The sequence below is a fragment of the Pinus tabuliformis genome, chromosome J, assembly GCF_031772625.1.
Source record: "Pinus tabuliformis cultivar Carrire ecotype Pingquan chromosome J, CPIR1, whole genome shotgun sequence".
Taxonomy (NCBI): Eukaryota; Viridiplantae; Streptophyta; class Pinopsida; order Pinales; family Pinaceae; genus Pinus; species Pinus tabuliformis.
The window spans coordinates 1,416,830,783-1,416,849,026 of NC_142295.1; positions in this window are offsets into that span (position 1 = coordinate 1,416,830,783).

Genomic DNA, 18,244 nt, shown 5'->3' on the forward strand with positions numbered 1-18,244 from the left:
TGTAATCCTCGCTCTGCCGAGGGGCATGGGTATATCATCATTTCCATTGATTATTTCACGAAATGGGCCGAGGCAATGCTTACAATATCTGATGACAGTCAGACAACGGCACAATTTTTATTCAATCATGTCATTTCATGATTAAGAGTGCCTCAGGTTATCATCACTGATCACAGCAAAAAAAATTGTAATCATATGATGACAGAGTTAACAACCCAACTAGGCTTGCGCATGATAGCTCAACACCATACTATCCTCAGGCCAATGGCCAAGTGGAAGTTGTCAACAAAGTTTTGGTCACGATGCTTCAATGCACCATCGGCATGCACAAGTCCAACTGGAATTTGATGTTGTTTTCCACCTTATGGGCCTACCGAACTTCAGTGAAGGATTCCACTGGGTTCACCCCATTACAATTAATTTACGATCTGGAGGCTACCCTTCTGATTGATTGTGAGATCCCTTCTCTTAAAGTAGCTGTCGAATTACTCCCCAACACTACTCCGATAGAAGAATGTATTCTTTACCTAGAGCTGTTAGACGAGACCCATTGACTAGCCTCTCTAGCCATTGAAGCACAGAAGAAGAGATGAAAAACTCACTTTGATCAAGTTGTCCATCCTCATTCTTTCATTGAAGGATACTTAGTCCTGCTCTATGATCAAGCAAATGATAAGCTGGGGGGAGGAAAATCAGAGCCTATGTGGCATAGGCCTTACATTGTGAAATGATTTTTGCAAAAAGGGGCCTATGAGCTGATCGATTATGAAGGGAATCCTCTAGATAAGCCCCAAAATGGGCTTTATCTGAAAAAATATTATGCATGAATCTCGTGCATTTGATTTGTACATACGTGTGTTTTCAGTAGGTGTGTTGTCAGTGTGTGTTTTCATGTTTGGCTTGGTGTGTAGGCATAATTGCCGCTTATTGTGTCTTTTTCTTCTTGTGCAGATGTCTAGTACACCTTACGTTGGTTTCGCTGATGGTGCCTGCCACAGTACCCAGAACCTTTCTTCTACGGCGTGGGTGATCTATGATCCTCACGATGAGTTAGTAGACCTTCAAGGTGTTTGTTTGGGTTGCACCACAAACAATGTCGCTGAATATAGTGTTGTCATTGAATTACTGACCCAGGCTATCAACCTCAATATTCGTGCATTGGTTGTGAATATGGATTCTCAACTTATTGTCCACCAGCTTAACGACAGTTATTCTGTCAGAGATCATTGAATTTTAAGGTTGTATTTACGTGTTAAATTATTGGAAAGAAATTTTGATTTTATTACATATCAACACATTCCAAGAAGATTAAACACATTAGCAAATCATGTATGAGACAGACATTTACGCAACATGTAATCAAAACAGTATATAGAAGCATTCAGAACACAATAATGAACCATAGAAATATGTATATATATATATATATCGTGTGGCGCACCTAGGCGCTCAAAAAAATAAGTGTATATGTCAAAATAGATTATGTGCTCTACATACATCTAAGACACATGTCTCTCACAAAATCAGCAGAAAATAAAACCTAGGCATCTACTGCAGTGGGTTATGCTCTTTGTAGCACACCACTGCTCATGCGACTCATCTCAAGAGTCTATGCACCCTAGGTATCACCCCTACTGTATGTATCTGATAATATATGGGGACCTCTTCGATCCCCCTGTAATCGGGGATCCCCTCTGTCAGCCCCTTAAGATTATGGGCCACTGTCTCCACTAAACTGCCAGCTGGGGGAACCAAAGCCAGCTCTCTGATGCCTTATGGATCCCTCCGTGCCTCTAGAGCTAGTCCCATAGGCCTCTCTAGTCCCACATCTGCAAGTAACATAAGATACATCATTAAGACATATGCATGAAAAAATCCAAAAAACATCATAAAAGACAAAATACAAAAATAGTGTGATCAAGTGTTTTACCTCCATCGTCCCACTGCTCGCCAGCAGGCAGCTGCATGTCGGGGTCTCCACAAAAATCCATACCTGCGTATGGCCAGTCCTCGACAAAGATTGTCTGGTGATCTAGCCACTCTTAGAATAGTGTCCCCCATGACACTGGTCGTCTGCCACCCCCTCGTGGCATGACATGCGCCCAACGAGTGATCCGGGTCTCTCACGGTCTAGGTCTGTCTAAGTCCATGTCCTATAACTGAAGTGACGGCACTTGCTCCAGCATGAGCGAGATCAAAATAGACCGTAACCAAACTACTTCGCCTCCTCGCGACGGCATTTGGTGAGCTACCTCTTCATGGTCACTGCTTCAACCCAATTGTACATGGTCGAGTTAAGGCAATCAAGATCCAACCAAAGGTGGGTCTTTGTTTCCTCATGTTGGGCTTGGGAGCCCACTACCCTCGTCACCATAAATAGAACCGAGTGAAGAACCAGGTCTTTTACCATAGGAATCGCTAATTTCCCACTAGAGCTTGATTTATGTGCCCCTGGGCACACCCGTGCTATTCGTTGGCCCTCTAGAATTGGCCTCTTGCCATGACGGGACAATCCAGTCGGGAAATATATATCCGTAGCATCAAACTCAATGTCTTTGCCCCGGATAACGAACTTTCCGTCTGTTGGGTTCCAAGCATGAATTAGAAACTCTAACAAGTCTGGTTGGGCTCGAAGATGCGGAGTGAGAAATTTTTTTAGTAATCCACAAGCACGTAAATCATTTCAGCACCCAAGATCATTGAACGCTTCTTCATCATTGATATCGTGAGTTCTTTCTTGCCACACAAATGCCATGTTGCCCTGCATTGAAAGAAAAATGAATTAGAACTCTTTTCATAAGTTTAAATCCATAAATTATAAAAAATTTCAACTTCACGGCGCCGTCACGGTTGTTTTCCAAACAACAGCGATGGCTCGAGCTCAATAGTTCATTTTTCCCGCGATTTTCGCAAGAGTACATCTATCTCTCGCGAAGATCACGGAGATGGTGCGTGTCACCATGCTCAGCCATTGCTAAACCGAGCATCTTTTCCGCGATGACTGAGAGGCGGACTCAGATTTGAAAATCCACCTAAAACCACCTACCTAACACCAAATTGCATAAAAAAACCACTCAAATGCAGTGCAAGGAAGAATGTACTTACTTGGAGAAAGCTTCAGGTAGAACCATGGACAGATGATGCGGAATCGACTTGGGAAGTTCACTCAGGTTGGTGCTCCAAAATGCCAAAGGTTAAAATGCACAATGTAAATGGTAAAAAATAGAAATTACCACACCCCTTTTATAGTTTTTTTTTTTAAATTAGGAATTACACTTTAGGGTGTGGGTTTTTTTTATTTTTTTTCTCATTTTTAATTAGGGTTTTTTGGGTTTTTGACCATATTTCCACATATATAATCTATTTATGTCGAACGGGTCTTATGTTTGACATGTTTTGTGCAGAACTACAGGTGGCGGGATTATGTCATACTTTGTATACACTTGGTCCGTATTTTCCGCAAAGTCCTCTTTAAGCTCTTTTCTGACTTAAAAGATGAAAAGATTGCCGAGTTATTCCTTTTGACTTGTTAAAACAAACTAAGGGGCGGTCAGCTTTGAGCTCTTTTCCAACCATATAAACATGAAAATATTGCTAGACTTTTGTCGTTTCAGGTTCGATATTGGTTACGAAACAACGTGTCTTTGATCACTTTTCTACTCTTTCAGATCGAGGTCACTCATGACGAAAAGTACTCTTTGATCATAATGGTCAAGCGGTTTTCCCAAGTATTATTTTATACTTTTTCAGGCTCAAGAGACACAAATCTACGAAAATGGACCCCCCTGGAGTTTTCTTTTCCATGTCTTTTTCAAACTCTCTAAACATGAAAAAGACTCTGATTTTTACCTATGTCAGACTCGTTAAACCCTGACGACATCGAACTCGTCACCATGACGAGACTCGAGCTTCTCCTCCCTAGGGCTCATTAAACTATTACTAGGTTGGATTCAACCAAAGGTCAAACTTATATTACAAGCATATTCTATCCCCTTCAAGCTTGTTTTCAAAAATAATTGGGGTACTCACCAGCAATGGTGAGGGAAAATTTGGAAGTTGTCATTGGTTACCTGTGGCAGCTAGTCACTCTTGAACATCGACACTTTTGCTTCTTGTCGGGTTGGGATATCCATACATCATCATTTGGCCTTCCGAGGTTTTGGGTTGACATTTAGCCTCATTCCATCTGATCCATATTGTCTCCATCAAGCCTTTGATCCCTTCGTACCTGAATGCTGCCACCCTCCAGAGTCATATTGCCAACATGTTCAAGAGTATAATCCTTCTGTAGTTCATATCCTTACCTCCTCCTCTGATACTATGTTTCACCATCTACCACTTGTTCCTTATCTCATTTCATTGATGGAGGAAACATTATGGCCCTCCTGCGACAGATCGTCTCTTTTTAACACTAGCTCATTATCCACGAGACTAATCTAGAGATCCCATTTGGTACCTTGGAGCTTGCATGCCTCAATGGAAAGTTCTTCATGCCTAACAATAGACTTTCATCATTGGTCATCGATTGGGTGATTCCACGAGTGTTCGACTTCAGCTCATTCTTCACACTTCGTGGATTGTACTAGACAGTACCTTGAGAGCCATTGGCATTATTGGTGGTTTCTCTCGCGCTTGTTAACGGTTTTCATCATTGACCAATAATCAAGCAACTTTCTATCATGCTTGACCTCAGCACATGTGCTTGCATGTTAGAATTTGTACTATGATCAGTTGGGTTTCAAGACCCTGAACTAAGATTACACATGTTCGGGCTACGTGGATTGGTTCATGATCACATATCATGGTCTTACTAGCTGGGTGGTTGCATCCATACCATATACCAAATCCATATATCTTTTTGATGGCTGCGCCCATGCCTCAACTTCATGTATTTCGATATCAGAGATATCAGTTGTACTTGCACCTACAGGTTCTTCCAGGTGGTGTTCCAGTTCAGACAGTTTCATAAAGCATTTCGCCCCTCCCACTCTCTCGGGCTTCATACTTTAGGGGGAATCTGTTACACAGTAATTTGTCACTCCCTTCACCCCAGTCCTTCTACTATGTCATGTGTCTAGTGAAACAGGCTCATATTAAACAAATGCTCTCTTATGTTGCCAATTGACCCTCTTTTCCTAAGTTTTTGGCCTCGTCGCGATAATACACTTAATATATGCAATGGACCCTTGTCATAATAGTCCTGTCGCAACCTCGTCGCGGGATTACACCTGTTTCCAACGATGGTCGAGTTTCAAGCCTCGACGCAAGGCTATTAGCTATCTTTAGCGACGATTGATCTGCATACATTTCTTCCTAGTGATGTCGGTGCTAAAGCTTAGTTAACAACCAGCGACGATCTAGATTGGGTTAATTCGTTCCAACATTCGGCCTTTTGGATGTCTTTAGACCTAGTTGTTGAGTCAGTTTGGGTCGCCTCCCCCTCTGGCATGGTAGTTCCGTCTTTTGTGCTGCTTGCCCTAAGGATAAGCTCCCTCTCCCTCATTTCATGGAGACTCCTTCTCCTATAAAATCACTCACCATTGCTATCATCTGCTAGTTCTTTTTAGTTGTATAGTATTGCTACCGCTTTTGAGTTTGGTAGATAGTTTTATTGTGAGTGTGACAAGTGTGGGATTGCTTTATAGTTTGCAAGAAGGTGTGGAGTGCCCTTTACCTTGTGTTAAAGCTTGTGAATAAGAGAGAGAGATTTATTGCTATTTGGGAGACCCATCTTTGAGAGTGAATGCTTGAAGAAACACACTGGTTGGACCCTCTGAGAAGGCTAGCGACGTCAAGACTTGGTTGTAAGCTTTGCTCTTGATTTATTATTAATACAATCAATGATGATTTCCTATGTCTTGTATGAAATTTACTTGATAGCTCATGACTTCTTGACTTTGTGAGTAAATAGATCATTATTGTTCCTCAGTTACGTGCTCTGTTGTTTCTTTGTGGTGTTTCAGTTTGATCGCTCATTAAGGATAAGGAAACGGAAGCTAGAACAGTGCAACAGAACTTCATCAACCACCGGTTTGAGGTAGGCCTCCAACGATGACTATTTAAGGGAATTAATTGTTGTTTTTTCCTTACTGTGACTAGACCCACTCTAGGGCTAGAGGGGTTGCCTCTGTCTGCAGAGGGAACACTTTCCTGCATCACATGTTCTAGAACAAATAATAGGTATTAGATCAAATGTTAAGAACAAACAAGTAGAAGATGGTCAAGATAAAAATGGTCAAGTAGAACATCAAGATGGTCAAGTAGAAGATCAAGATGGTCAAGTAGAAGATCAACAAACTGATGGAAAGAAAAAAACTAATAAAGGTATTTTTCAATGCAAAGTAGTAGACATTCTAGGGAAAAAACGTTTCTTCTATCTGGCGAATATTTGCAGGGTTATGCCCGGAATTTTCCTTCTTCTCGGCCATTGATGTGGTCCTTCTCTCATGGGTATCCAATAATGGGTAACTTAACTCAGGGAGATCCTTTGATGTGTTCCTTTTATCGTGGTCTGTCGGTAAGGGTACTTGGGATGGGTGTAGAAAGGAGGGGAATGGACTTTCAGTGTATAACCTCTTCCTGACCGTTCCGATACAACCAGCAGCATGTCATTGTGCTCAGGGACAGTAAAAGCATTCAACAAGATTCTAGATACTACAGTGACCAAAGTATGTAACGCACAAAAAAACGACTGGGACCTACGCATACTTGCCATGTTATGGGCATACAAAACCATGTGCAAGAATTTGGCAGGTTAGATACCTTTCAGTTTAGTCTATGGCATAGAAGTAGTCATGCCAATGGAATACATCGTATCCAGTTTACGGATAGTAGCAATTACAGTCATGTTGGACTGCGAAGCCTTAGAAGCGAGACTCGCGCAATTGGAAGAACTTGCAGAAGAATAGTTTCTGATGGGATTCCATTAGCAAGTACAGAAACAACACTAGAAAGCCTAGCATGATCACCATATCAAGTTGTGCACATTCAGGGTAAACGATTTAGTGTTGTTGTATGAGAGCAAGTTTGAAAAATTTCCTGGAAAATTCAGAATGCATTGGTTAGGACCATACGTGATAAAAGAAGTCACAGACGAAGGCGCAGCCCAGCTAGTCAAACTTAATGGAGCACCCTTCCGAGGACGAGTAAATGGTAGTCACCTGAAGCCCTACACAGGTGGGCCGGCTGTCTAACTCTCGACCCAAGCACAGTCTTCACGACCGAAGAAGCTAGACAATGGTGTGGGACTATAAACATAGGTACTAAAAGTCAGCTTCAAAGTAGAGAATCAAGTCAAATGCAGATGATTCAGAAGCATAAATGGAGCAGATCCAGTGGACAGCAAAGCAGTGCATTGTGGACCTATGTGCAGTACAGACACAGTTGGATGGAATTCATGCAAATATCACCACACTAGCAAAGTTACTCGGGACGAGTCACGATGATTGTGTTGGGGGCTTGTTAGGCAACAGATCCCCCCATAGTATGTTTTTTGGGCTTGAAGCCCAAATTTTGATCAAGTGCAATGTAAAGACCCCGCGAAATGTAGGCACAGAGCGCGAGAGTCTAGGGTTGTCCACCCTAAAATAATGTAATTCAATGTATGGTATGTCGGCCTACCCATGGTCCGTAGACCATGGGATTGTATAAATAGAGTGAGGCTCTAAGTGCAAAGTTAGTCTTAGTTTTGACAAGTAACAGATAGATGTGAAGGCATGGTTAGAAGGTAGAAGTAAATATGAAGTGTATTAGGTCATAGTGGTAGGTAGAGGCTTTGCAACTGAGTGCACAGAGGCTTAGCAGAGTCTACATCTGAGGGCGCGGACCCCTGCAGCTAAGTGCGCAGGGTGGAGATGGGGTTGTACTTGGACAGAGAATTAATAAAAGATAAGTTGATTCTAAAATATTGTGCATCTGCTTGCAGATCTGTATTTCTATGTTCTGGTTATTCTTTATGCATTTATATTATTTTCAAGTACACGTGCTAATCTGAAAATGAACAAGTAATAAGAATATTGGGTCCGCACAAACTAAGTTAAGCACTAATATAATAGTAAGGATCAAATCAAATCGGAATAATACAAAGGTGCGCGTGGGTTGTGAAGAATAGGAAGCTGCGCGGAGCAGTGCAACATGCAAATTAGGATCGCGAACCCCCAAAACCCTCATCAAGACATCCCTAGGGTGTGGAAACCTGGTTCCAGTACCCTCCCATACTACTTCAGGTGAGACCTCAGTCCGCACTCCACAGGCTGTTTCCAAAAGGGCCAGTAGTACCGGGATTTGCTTAGCTAAACTCACTGCTGAACTTGGGTCAGGACCCACGTAGCCAACATATGGGTATGAGTGAAAAATGTATTATTATTTGTAATTATGTTGTAAGTGAAATTCCAAGTGTCAATATTGGAATATGAAAAGTCACCATGTAATGTAATGTGTCATTTTGTGAAGAATCTGAAGATTCATGAGCATAGTCCAAAAGTCACAAAGGGGAGTTGAAGAGTCACCCCCTCTTGTTATAAATAGAACCTCATAACTCATAGAACATGTTTTTTGGGAGACAATATTTTGGCTATGCTTAGGCTTAGAAATAGCTTGGGAGTATTATGAAGAGCCTTGGTTTCTCTAGAGCGTAGAGCGAGTATACTTTTTTGGCGGAGAAGATGTTCTTAACTGTAATGTTCCACTATTGGGGCTACTGGTCATCAATGTTGTATGTATGGATGCAACTTTCACTTATAATAATAAAATCAGAGCCAACACACTTTCATGCATATGTTTTCAATATAGTAGGACTATTCTTTTCTTATTTTCAATGTATGTTATTCAAATTACAGATATGGTTATGAACTATTTTGTTTGCATTTGTATGAATCTTGTTGAATGAATTGTTGGATTAACTCATCACTTTAAGTTGTGGACTATTCTGTAATTTAGCTTGTGATTGAAATTCTCTCGTGTGTTCCTTTCAAGCTTCATACTATTATAGGATTCCAAGGGGTGCACTGCCTCTTCCCTTTGTGTGTTAGAACCTTCACACATTGCACTTGAATCTCCACAGGGTCACACACTTGCTCTCACCCAAATTTATCATACTTTCCTCTATGTATTTCCACTGTCAAGGCATCACATTACCACCCACTTCTGGGACTCTGTTAATGGTGCTCGAACCACCAACATGTAAGGGGATCTCCAAGGTAAGAAATCCTAATTAGACCTTAGACTGTTTGGTGTAGGAGTCCCAGCAGTGGTTCGTATGGTAATGCCTTGACCGTGATTTCACAAAGAGACAAGTAAGATCTCCCTGTTGCTAGCAAGGGTGTGACTGCTACAATAACTCAAGGAAGATGCATGAGAGGTTATAACACACTGAGGGTGAGGTGAGTGCACCCCTTGGAAACCTGTAATAATACACAGCTTGGAAGGGAACACACGAACAAAGATGCATCACAAGATGGAAAGAAGTTAGCGAGAAATCAAAAGTGATGGTTAAACCAACAACACATTTCATAAATATTTGTACATACTTATATAGAATATTCCATACATGCATGCGTAAGAAAACAAATACATATATCATTTAGAGTAAACCAGATAGCATAGAATACAATACAACATATGCATGAAACGTGTTGGCTCTCTTATATTAAGTTCTAGTCATACAATACACCCATGTCTAACCACTAGTTCCAACAGTGGAACGTTAAATTAAGTCAAACACATTTTCGTATTCTAACCAAACACTAAAGAATCCTATTTGTCCTTTTCGGTCAAAAAGATTATGCAAAATCTTCGGGATTCCCTCTTGCTTCTCTATTCCCATCCTACAAGTACAGTGCCTGAAGAAATACTCTTTTTATATGAATCGACATTATTACATGCTAATTCCTTCTTGATATCTAGATATATCATTCCTCCAAATCACAAATTGGATTCGAAATTGACGGGTTAATGTGAGCTTATCCATGTGGTTATACACTGTTCGAATTTGAACAGGAATCAATTCAATGAAATATCCTGGATTTCGTGCTTTTGTTGGGGTTGTCTAAGATCATTTCGATGACCTATGTTGAGGGAGATATATATCCATATCAATCTGAGATATGATCTAATCGACTGCGTAAGTCCACACAAATAGCAACCGATACGAGGGAGAGTATACAGAAAAGAAAGTATTTTTTGATCTGATATGATGAACTGATGAACGGCATCAGTCTTATATCTTGTTTCTGCGGAGGCTGGTTATAATAGCGTCTAAGCTCTCTCCAAGATAGTCTTATCAGAAGCTTGGTTGACAAAAAATCCTCTACAATGAGTTATGAGGGGCTATGTATAGCAAAGGGTTGGGTGACCCTTGACATCCCCCTTTGTGACAATTCATCTACCCTCATGACTCTTCATCTACTTTATGACTGTTACATCCAACTATCGACACTTGACTTACACTTGACAAGATGTTACATTACAATGCACATGTGCCCATGTGAGACAAAATGGCTTGAGAAAGCCATGTAAGACATCACCGACACTCGGTCCGTTGTGGTGAGGCCAAATCTTTGACATGTTTGTGATGGTGAAGGTGGTGAGTTGATGCCAAGCTTGGTCATCCATGATGGTGTGCATGCACTCCATGGTGACACCTTGCTGAAGCGAACTCTTGCCTCTGTTGCATTCAAGTGCATTGGTGTGCCTCCTCCATCCAACTCGTCTACTAACATGCACATGGTCTTCTTAGGTGTGGTTGAAACGAAAATAAACTAATGCATAGTGTTCGTGTTGATCTTCCAGTGTGTGCTAGTGGTCATGTGCATCAACTGTCAACTGCATGTTCAAGTCCAGTAGGAGTTGCTTCTTGTCTTCGCCTTAGTGAGTGTGCCAAATGGGTTGGATCACATGTGTGTGCACAATGACATGCATGCTGCTAAATTCCCTTGCATGCAATCCATAACATCACTCACTATGTCTACTTCGTACCAGCTGCTGGGATGGATCTTTAACTTGTACGAGCGCAGTTTCATCCATGAATGCATGTTGCGCCCGCTGTTGTACCTGTTCTTGCTGCAACTCATTCTCTCGTGTATGCAGCTCCTATTCTTCCTTGAGTTTCTTCTTCAACACATGAAACTCCTTCTTTGTTCCATTCTCTGTCTTTGCGCGATCTTCATGTTGCATCGTCACCTCATAGCCTGAGTCTCCCAAGTTGCATTCATCACAAGTGGATTTGATTGAGTTTGCAACTTTGTCCCACCTCTGTGTTGTCAACAACCTTCCTCTTACATTCATTGCATCCAGTATGCTACCTTCAGCTACTATTCATGGTGCTACTTGTTGTGATGTTGTTGTTGTCATACCTTGTTGTGCTTGTCTACAAACAACTTAATGTCTTCATGGGTAGGAAAGTTCATAGACACTTGATCAACTGCATCCCCAAGTGTCCTCTGAACGGTGTCTTCATCTCTGCTCTCCTCGAAACCATTGTACCTATACTGTTGAGAGGTAGATGAACACTTACGATACCTGGAGACATGACAACACTCATGGCAAGAAATTTGTCAGTTGAACACCAAAATGAACTTGAGGAATCACTTTCAACATACCTGTGTGACTGATCATGAAGGTTGCGCAATTTCCGTCGGGAGGTTGGGAGACTAACTATGCAAGGCACATTCTGGGCTACTAGAAGATTGATTGACTGCTCGAACTGCATAATGCATAGTCCAGTCTAGCTGTTGATTACTGGAATTGTGAATGTGCAATCTCAGTTGGAAATGGTTGCACGCTCAGTGATTGCATTGCGCAATTTTCTGGGCTAGCAGTCACTGTCCCTCAGAATTGCGCAATGCAAGACTGGAGGATAGTCACTGGGTAGAAATGTGCATTTCCTGAAAGGAATATAGAGTGTTCCCTCTCAAGATTATGCAATGTTGTCTTGGTGAGGCAGAGTCTGGGCCAAGGCTGCCCAAACTCACCAACGGGCAACTGAAAGCAAGTGTGCATGCAAATGCATGGTGATGCTGAGTGTAAACATAAGTTAATGATCGTGCATGCAAACAATGAATGACAGATTCAAAAAAAAAAACAACATGCATGTGGGTGAGGCGAGTCACCAAATCAGCGACCGTTCGTGAAAAATATTTTCATGCATGCGATAGCAGTGAGATTTTAATGAAAACTAAAACAGTCCTAGTACAAGCTAGTATGTATCAAAATGATATCAATTACTCACTGTAATCAAGCAGACAACATTCATATGAAGCGAAACGCAAAAAGCACAAAAAGTGCAACACAAGACATGGGAAGCTGGCTTAGCCCAAAACAACTAAGTTGGATGTGCCGATGGCTCCTAGATGAGATGTGGGATGTCAAAGCTGCAAGGTTGATGTTAGGAATGAGCTCTATAGCATCTGGTTCATGAGTTTTGATAAAATCAAAGATGTGACGCGATGCCACGAATATAGGAAGAGTGACACTTGGTAAGAGGTTTCCTAGGTGATCCTTGCATGACCCCTCTAGCAGCTAAAAATAGATCCTTGAATCAAGGGATGCATTTGCACATTTCCTTGGGAGAAGCAGCCCATGCATGCAAATCGATTTTTCTCAGTCCAGGAGGGAAACGTTCATCTCAACTACTCATGCAAGAGGTTTCTCAACTGTTAGGAGAAAATGTGCATTTATGGAAGGGACCTGGGCTGGCTACCCAGGAGATTTGTGCAATTTATGGGCAGAGAAGCTTCCTCCTACCTAGGATTGCACAATTCCTAGGCTGAACAGCCCTGTTGGGAGGAATTTCACAATTTTCTGGATGAAGCCTGACTGGCAGAATTGCACAATTTTGGAACCTAGCAGGTAGCCAGATAGAATTGCATAATTTCTGGAGGGAATGTTGGTTTCCCTCCAGAATTACGCAATTTCTTAAGGGATCTGCTCAACTTGTAGCTGCACCAAGCTCGGAGGAACAACCTATGAGTGGAATGCAATAAGCTCTGATGGACAGGCTGTCATTCTGCAAAAAAATCACTAAAGCTTGTGTAGTTGACGAAGCAAGACATGCTACTATGAATGGTTTGTAGGGAGGTTCCAAAACGAAGCTAAGGTAAAATTTTGGAGGGTGTTTGTAGCTACTGCAACACTTGGTAACACACTGGTATAACTCCAGCTCTCTGAATGGACCTTGTTCGTGAATAGAAAGTCTAACACCTCCGGAAGTATTGTTCATTTCTCAGTTCGTCTTGGTTTCCACACTTGCTTGATTGTAAGATGTAGCATATGCCAAGCTCTTGGTCAATTGACACACATTCCAAGCCAAGTCAACATAGTTGTTTTGATTAGGGTCAAGGGGTATATTGGTACACAAGCAGTATAGTTGTCAGAGTCTCAGTTTCATCTCTGGTGTTGCTCCGCTACCAACAGGCCTGAACAGTTCCCTGACAAAGTCAAATAGGAACACAAGCATGGCTCTGCTGCCAGCAAGCCTGGTCAATACCCCAACGGAGTTGCTTGCATCACCTCTCTGCACAGGAAGCCTTTCTCTTGTTTCACCTTATTCATTTTCAGTTTTTTTTCAAACTTTTTTCACTTTTTCATTTTTTCATTTTTCATATTCGTAACTATGCTTAGCACTTATTCATTTCAGAGGCGGAAGAGGGATCTTGACTTATTGAGAGAAGAATATGTTTTTCCTACAAAGAAGTTGTTTATTATACCTTTGACGTGCCTGTTAAGGTTTTCCCCCTCACCTTACTCTACTTGACTGGACTGACAAGGGTTAACCCAAAATAACTTACTAGAGTAGGTGATACTAGTTAGCATGCAAGCATTGTGTTTTCACCAAGGTTTACTTCAAACAGTACATATTTTCCATTGATGTATCATGGACTGAAGACAACAAGTTCTTACATAAGAGAGCGAACAACAGATAACCAAATGTTGATAGTTGTACAAGTCCTCTTGTACTTTACCCAGCTTGTTTCAAGAATCATACATGGTTTCATGCGAAACTAACCTATGAACAAAAAAAGAAAACAAACCACTAAACAAAGCAAAAGCAAAAGAAAAAGTGAAAGCAAAGCGAGTAAGAAAACAAGAAAGTAGACAAACAAACCAACAAACCAGGTAAGAAAACAAGCATGCAAGCAAATAGACTGAAAGAAAACACTACCCCTACTCTTAAGCTAACAGTGCATGGGCCATCCCACATGAAGTGATACTTCCAATGTAGCCACTAGTGCATTGGTTGATCCATGTTGGTGAAGGCATAGTTCACGAACAAGATAGCTGTGCGAACCAGCAAACAAGAAATATGTAACAGTGAAGACAAACACACTCTGAGTTTAAAAGTGTCCACAGAACAAAAATGAGTGAAAGCGCATGACATGCACTTTGTGGACTTGCCTTGGTGCTATGATACACTGCGTGAAGATGTCAAGTGTATGCATTCTCTTGACTGTGACAAGGAAGAAAACATGAGAAAGGTAGACCACTTACATTGTGCATGTGTGCTTGTTGTGTAATATTCCTCTATTACATGAGCGATGGGATCGTGTAGTTCGAGTGGAGGAAGTGAAATATGGGTGTTTGGTTGACCTTCAATGAAAATCAGAGAATGATGAGGAGCCTTGAGTGTTTCAACAATTTCTTGACTAGAAGTGAAACCAATCTATGGACAACGAGGGCCTAACATAACCATTAGCTCAGGCTCAAGTGCCTCGATAGCTTGTAGGGTTTCGACTTCGTTGACAAATATATCATCATAGACTAGTGTCTTTGATAGACTAACAATGGTTGAATTAACATCGTGATCAGATGAGGAAGTAGAGAGATCATGACAACCAAGATCAGAAAATTCAGGATGTTTTTCAGCATCCTTATGATTTCATGAATCAAGCAGAGGGGTAGATGAGAAGAAAAGATGTTCACTCTCAGTGTTGTCAAAAAAGACAAATTGGACAGATTTTCAGATGAAGATGTGTCCTCTCTGCACTATGATGAAAAACTAACATTTGACGTTTCTTGTGAATGATCGGAAGTAGAAACATATGGAAATGGGTTTTCATAGGGGAAATCAGTAGTGTTAGAATCACAAGAGATGTCAGGATGAAGCGGACCAGGGGTGTCTGGAAGGGAGTCATCCTTCACCACAGGTTCTTCTTTATATTCCCACACACCGTCATCATGAACGATGGTGCAAGTTGGATGCATAACATCAACTCCATCGGAAACGTGATCCTCGTTCACAGCAAGTGAGGAGTCCAGAATGGGAGACAACAAGAGAGTACAATCTGAAGGATCAATAGAACGCGAGGATGGAGGTTAAGGGAATGAATCCACATGACAATTAATAGACTTGCAAGCCAAATCTGCATAGATATCAAGAGCAGGTGGGGTGGGATAATGTGACAATTCAACATATGTGTGTGCATGATCTCCCACATGACTCCATGGTAGTGGAGTTGTTTGATGAAGTGAAGACAGACATTCACTTGTGATAGCAAATGTGCCTACCTATGATTGCACATCTCCATCACCAAAGTGTGCTGAGCGGGGTTCAGATATGTGAAGAAGATACTCAAATCTTCCATCAAGAAATTCCCAATCAATATCATCTTCAGGGAATCAGTATGCAAGATTACAAAAGCGTGTGTAAAATTGTTCAACGGATTCATCAAGTGCTTTTCGTAATTCTAGAATTTCTTTGTTGAGTGCTTTATAGTTAAAGTGAGTGAAAACATGGTATATCTCTGCGACTAGATGAGCAAGAGAATGAATATATTTTTCGGGCAGCATGGCAGACCAGTGTATTGGGTGCCCTTGAAGCATGTAGATGAACAACGCACAAGTCATGTATTCTTCAAAGATTCCACGTCTTTTGCATGAGCCTACAACTCCGACTACATGCCTAATCAAGGCTACGTGGCCTCCACCATCATATGTTTTATGAGACAATTGATTCGAGAGATTTTCTGAGATAATTAAATCATTTCCATAAGACATACACTCTAGAAGAGAAAATTTAGAAATTTTGAATAATAAACACTTATTCAAGAGAGATTATCCCAATTATACACTATTGCGGAATACATGCATAATACATAACCTCCTGTACATTGATCAACAATTTAGCAACATCAAAAACAATGAAACATCAATCGCATGCACACATTAACACAATATGTATCCTGGGGAAAGCTTACAGCTGAAAACCCCACACTATCTATATATTAATGATTGAGAACATGTAACAATACATTGTACAATACTCCTCACAAGTATCTAGCACTACCTCCACCTCTTACACACAAAACTAGCTTAGATCCGAACAAGTCACAGGTTCAAATCTTCTCCACTGCTTTGCCTGCCTCTATTGCACACAATACCAAGTGAAAACCACTCACCCTGAAAATCACATGATCACAGGCTATATCACTGGGCATATACTGCGCAATCCTCATGGGCATACTCAATCCATTGATTGTGCAAGATCGCATGCACAACTATAGTCACAACTGATAGCAATCTCAACCTCTAACACCTGTCTCCACTGACCTGTACATGCACTAACATGCAACTGAGTTAACTGATGTATTCTTTAGTTGCTTTATGAGTTAATAATTAATTCACACAACTCATCACTAGTCTATTTGCAATTAGACTAATTACAACTAGTTTAACCAAGTCAAACTGAACACAACTCCATCAACTCCACATCCAACTCCACCAAACTCAACTGCTTGAGTTCTAACTGAAGTCCTGCATGCAATAGCTCAACTGACTCATAAGAAAAGCGTATTTCCTTCTGACAGCTACATGTGCCACATCTGTAGCTCAAACTGAAGTGCTCCAAGAGGATAAGATAAAGTTTATAGTCTAAATATTATTATGAGACAATAATATTTGACTTTTCTATCTTTAGCTTGGCAGTCTAAAAATAGACTTTGATCACTCCTGCTGTGAACCAGAAATAGAAATCCATCTATTTTTCCCAACATGACCAATCATCCATAAATAGAATCCTGCAACTCATAGACCATGATCCATATGTCTAAAAATAGACTTTGCACCATAATTTTCCTGCGGGCCCACTTAGTGAAGGCGACTCCTTTCCACTAAGCTCCATCATCTTTTTGCATTCTCAACAGAAACTCGGTAGTTAGTCATGATAGATGTGTAGAGATTCAAACAGATGATGAGGGCTCAGCTTGTTATCTGGACCTCCTTCTAGCAACAAAATGTTGATGTGCTAGACCTGCCAACATGTAAGGGGATCTACCCAGTAAGAAGTCCCAATTAGACCTCAGACCATTTGGTGTAGGAGTCCCAGTAGTGGGTCGTATGGTAATGTCTTGACCGTGATTTCGCATAGAGGCAAGTAAGATGTCCCTGTTGGTAGCAAGGGTGTGATAGTCATAGTAAGTCAAGGAAGCTGCATGAGAGGTTCTAACACAATGAGGGTGAGGTGAGTGCGCCCCTTGGAAACTTGTAATAGTACGTGGCTTGGAAGGGAACACACGAGTGAAGATGCATCACAAGTTGGAAAGAAAGTTAGCAAGCAATCAAAAGTGATGGTTAAACCAAGAACACATTTTAGAAAGATTCATACATAGTTATACAAAATAGTCCATACATGCTTGCGTAAGCAAACAAATACATATATCATTTAGAGTAAACCAGATAGCATAGAATACAATACAACATATTCATGAAACGTGTTGGCTCTGTTATATTAAGTGTAAGTTCCAGTCATACAATACATCCATGTCTAACCAATAGTTCTGACAGTGGAACATTACAGCCACAACCACCTGCTCCTCCAAAGAGATATACTAGCTCTATGCAGTGGAGAAGGCAAGGCTCGTTATAATATTGTCCAAGCTCTCTCCAAGATAGTCTTATTGGAAGCTTAGCTGACCAAAAAGCCTCTACAATGAGTTATAAGGCGCTATTTATAACAAAGGTTGGGGTGACCCTTAACATCCCCCCTTTGTGACAGTTCATCTACCCTCATGACTCTTCATCTACTCTATGACTGTTACATCCAACTATCGACACATGAATTACACTTACAAGACATTTCATTACAATGTACATGTGCCCATGTGAGACAAAATGGCTTGAGCAAGCCATGCAAGACATCACCGACACTCGGTCCATTATGGTGAGACCAACACTTTGACATGCTTGTGATGGTGAAGGTGGTGAGCTGACGCCAAGCTTGGTCATCTGTGATGGTGTCCATGCACTCCATGGT